The sequence below is a fragment of the Bidens hawaiensis genome, unplaced genomic scaffold (genome assembly GCF_021521415.1).
Source record: "Bidens hawaiensis isolate Kalapana, Puna unplaced genomic scaffold, B.hawaiensis_p1.1 tig00007738_1, whole genome shotgun sequence".
Taxonomy (NCBI): Eukaryota; Viridiplantae; Streptophyta; class Magnoliopsida; order Asterales; family Asteraceae; genus Bidens; species Bidens hawaiensis.
The window spans coordinates 253,458-258,362 of record NW_027491537.1 but is presented as its reverse complement, the minus strand read 5'-3'; the positions used below and the strand labels follow the sequence as shown (position 1 = coordinate 258,362).

Sequence of the window (4,905 nt, the reverse complement as noted above, 5' to 3'; positions counted from 1 at the left end):
TAGAGTTTTTTTTATTTACAATATTCAACAATATACATAGTATAATATGTTAATAATGACATTTAAAATTATATTATTTTCAATCTTAACAAACATAGTTTGTTGTTGATTTTTGGATTTCATCAAGTACGTTATGAATTATTGATGGTATGGTGTAAATCATGTATTTATATGTATTATTGTGTAATTTTATTTAGTTTTTAGTGTGAACAATGATACTTCAAGTGTATTTTTGCATTTCAGGTCATTGAACGTTAAAAATACTAATTAAGGATATCTATGATCATGCTTTTGAGTCTCGGGAAGTTAAGAAGGAATCGGGTTATTTTTGGACAACATTTAGATTAGTACATGTGCCACAAGGAAATAATTGTTGGTTTGTGAAATAAAACGCACACAGTGAGATGGAGCCATAGAGGTCACTAAAAGAAAGTTGAAATAATTGAAATAAAATGGAATTTGCAAATTACATGCCGACGAATATATAAAGAATTCGTAATATATATATAAATTAAACTTAAAGTTATGTGGGCTTAATTCAAATTCATATAATGAAGGATTTGTGAATTAATTGGGTTGTGAATTAATTCTTTTAACAACCCATTAAGGCTAGGCATAGTGAACGGTATATTGGGGCGATTTTTAGACGATAGGGGCTACAACACCGCCCCCTCTGGGCGAAATGTGGGGCGAAAAGGGAGGGGGGATTATTTGTTGGGCAAAATGTGTGTTTAGTATGTGTGTGTGTATATATATATATATAGGGGAGGGGTATTTTGATAACCATGTTGAGTTTTAAGAACTTAATGACTCAATTCTATGCCACACATTTAATTAAATGGATTGAAATATGTGGTTGAGATTAAATCTGGCAAAAAAGTCAAAGTAGGAGAGATAATAAATATGTAAGTGGTTACACTAACTTTTGCGTCCGTTACACATGTGTAAAAAGTCGACTCGATGTGTAAAAAATTCTGTAATTTTTTTACATGTATGAAACTTACATATATTACGCATGTGTAAAAAAAATTTGAAAAAAAATCGTTACACTGAGTTCTTTCGAGTTCTTAAAACTCAAAGGGGTTCTTAATTGAAATCTCCCATATATATATATATATATATATATATATATATATATTAGCCTACAATATAACAATATACTTAAGTATATTATTACTTCCTTACATCATCATCATCATCATACTCAGTATATCTCACCAATAGCAAAGCTATGGTAGGGTCTGAGGAGGGTAAGATGTAGACAGCCTTACCTCTACCCTATAAGGATAGAGAGGCTGCTTTCGGTGAGACCCCCGGCTCGATAGTAGTTTTGCATCAAGCCTTGGACATAAGGCACATAGCACTTAATCATCGGGACACCGGCTGATCGGTACATGTACCCTTGTCTTTCGGCTATCAACGCCACTACATGATGCCTGATTAACCGTCCGTCACTTTTAACATTATTTTCACGAGATTAGTAAAATAACGTCAAAATTAGTGCAATTTCACTTTTGCTCACCCGAGGGTTCACACATATATACATCATATGTGCGCACCACAAGCAGGGCTAATTACCACAAGCAGGGCTATATATTATTACTTCCTTACAATAAATAAAATTTAAATCTAAAAAAATATATAAGTATTATAAACAAATAATATAATACAACTCTGTAATACGAGAGATAAAAACTAATAATATAAATAATTAAAAACTTTTTCAGTTCATACCATAAAACCACATATAATTCGGCATAAGTCCCATTGTAGAAACAAATACAACATATTATAACATGTTTGATGCACCCACATAATCTTACGAAGATTCTTGAATACAATAATAAGATCCAACCGGAAATTTGAAATAAAAATAAACTTATTTTTACATTGTAATCATGAGCTCCTCAATAAGATCTGCTGCATCCTGAACAGTTGCAATAGACTGAGAACTTACTTCCTCTATACGGATTCCAAATTCTATTTCAAGATCCATCACAAACTCAACCTGTATCAAAAAAATGTTACTAAGAAAAAACCTATTTATTTCATATTATGATTTATTATATAAATATTATATACAAATAGTAGTTCAACAGAGAAACAATGATGGATTAACCTATCTAAAGTAATTTAATATTATGGATTTGTAAGACCGTGCCGGCTATTTTAATAAATGAGTTCAAGCCCAAGCTTACTTGTCGTGCTTAAGCTAGCTTGACAAGCCACTAATTTATATGACTTTTATTTAACATATTAAATATATCATTTTATAATAATAGTTGTATGTAAATCAGCGAGGAAAAAAAGTAAACAATATTCGGAGGGTTCAGTGAGAACTCAAAAAAAGTGGGGAACCGGAGATTTTGCTTATAAACGCATACAAAAATCATTCCAATAAATTATTATTATTATTATTATTATTTTTTTGTAAAAAATATATTTTTCTAAGGTTTTTAATTGATTTTTTTTAAATGAATGAAAATGGCTTCTACATGTATGTAAAAGCTAAAAAAAAGATTATATAACATTTTCTTTTTACATGTAAAAATGAATTTTGTATTATTTTGTTAAACATAAAAGACATGGTCCTAGTTCTCCATTTTTTTTAGTTCCCTTTTGAACATGATGCACATATCAAGTAATATATAACACATATAATTAATATATAAATAAAATATACGCATAAATAGTAAATTAAAATATATAATAATAATAAACAAGTCAAGCCTGAGCTAAGTTTGAGCTTGTAAAAATGCTTGCGATCCGAGATTGAACTTTACAAAAAAGAGCTTAAAGTAAGCCTGGCTCGAGTCTAGACAAGCTTGGGCATGACTCGTTTACACCCGTACATTTAGCTACCATTGTGTACCTCGCAACAATATAAAACAAAACAAAACAAACACCACAATACCGTTAAGAGAGAATCAGCCCCGAGCACAGCAAATTTGGTCTCTCCGGTTATAGGATAATCTTCGGGTATCCCCAGCTGTTGCCCAGCAATTTTACAAACTCTGTCAAGTGTATCGCTCGTCGCCTGTAAGAAAATGAAAATGTGATATGTTTTACATGTTGCTACAATCAACCTAAACAATACATATTATGTTACATACATAATTACATAAAAAGATAAAAATATAACTTGTAACTTGTTCGGCTCGTTTAGACCTTTAAACATCATACATATAATATTTATATACCATCACCATTTGTTCATCAAATTTAGCAACGACGTTTTCAATGGCGAAGCTTGGACTCGAGCGTCGGGGGCCGAACTCAAAATGTATTAAAAATTTATAAACGAGTGGGACGGCTCAAATTTTGGCCGAAAACAGGTTAATTTAAACTACGTATAAAACTTTTGACCGAAAAACAGATACATTTACACTACTGCAAAAAAAATAGGGAGTTTTCGGGTGAAAACAAGTAAGTTTACATTACGTATTAAATTTTCGGGCGAAAAACGGATAAACTTACACTACTGCGAAAAAAATAGGGAGGTCGGGCTCAAATTTTCGGGCCAAAAGGATTAAGTTTACACTACGCATTAAATTTTCGGGCGAAAAACGGATACATTTACACTATTGCGAAAAAAATAGGGAGGTCGGGCGAAAACGAGTAAGTTTACACTACATATTAAATTTTCGGGCGAAAAACGGACACATTTACACTACTGCGCAAAAATACATGGCGGCCGGGGCCACCCCTGGCCCTAATGAAACTTCGCCATTGGACGTCTAAGAGTGAAGAACATATACCTTACAAGAAACCAGGGCAGAACGCAATTTAAGGGACGGGAATGATCTTCGATTGATAACAAGCTTGACGGCATTGAAGTTACATGACTGACAACATAAAACAAATTTGATCACAAAAAAAAAAATACAAAATCAATATTTATATTTATATTTCATTAAAAGTCGTATTTACATCGATACAGAAGGTATACAAGCAACAAGCTGATTAGTGATTAGAATCAAACACAAGAGAAACAAAATCATGAACAATATATAAATTAGGGTTTAGGTTAAGAATTTAACCTGTTTGAATTTACAACATGGCATGAAAGTGAATGATCCTGCGATGGAAGCCATTAATAAGAGAGAGTGAAAGTTGGGCAAAGAGCAGGAAGAGTTTGATGAATATTATATAGACTGTATCAAATAGCTCGGAGTATTTGTTAGGTAAAGATTGGAAATTGCATGAACCCACTTGTACATTGTGATAAACATGCATGTGCATTATATTATTTTAGCAGGGGTATTAATCGAATCGAATAACAAATTAATTTTCACGTTAATCGAATCGAGTAATCTGAATAATGTTTTTTTTGCTAGTTATCGCATTCGTATTTGAATAAAAGTTGAACTATTCGATATGAATTCGAATTCGTATTATATACCATATGCGAAATTCGATTCGTATTTGAAACTCGAATTCGAATCGAATACGGACTGAACTTGAATAAATTCAATCTGATTCAAGTTTTAAAAAATTTCAAAAACCAAAATCAAAGTTGTAAAGCACACAAATATAGTTTAAAGTTGCTACAATGCCATGCGATAGTAAGCTCAAAATTAAAATACAAATATTTGTTTGTGTGCTTAAACAGTTTTCCAGTATTTGTTTGCTTAATCTTTTATTAGTTAATCGATTTGAGGTCATCAACAATTAGGATTGAGTTCTTTTTGTCATTGACACGTTTATCATTAACCATAGTATTGATTTTGTGTCTCAAAATCTAAAACTGATAGTCAAATAGTTTTATTAAGTTGTGTCAATTGTTTGGATTAAGTGCATAACCAAATATTAAGTCTTTTGGTTTACATATAACAAGGATTTTTCTAAATAGGTTTATCAATTGTCTAACTTGCTTCAAAACTTGAAACCTGGAGATTGGTTATT

The 4,905-nt window shown here is 31.4% G+C and overlaps 1 long non-coding RNA gene across 1 annotated transcript; it reads right to left on the bottom strand.

Moving 5' to 3' along the window:
* Nucleotides 1-2,918: 2,918 nt before the first annotated feature.
* On the bottom strand, nt 2,919-4,105 carry LOC143635919 (uncharacterized). The gene is made up of 3 exons (XR_013154149.1): nt 4,041-4,105; nt 3,753-3,845; nt 2,919-3,037 (listed from the first exon to the last, which is right to left on the bottom strand). It is a non-coding gene; the product is annotated as an uncharacterized LOC143635919 (long non-coding RNA).
* Nucleotides 4,106-4,905: the final 800 nt, after the last annotated feature.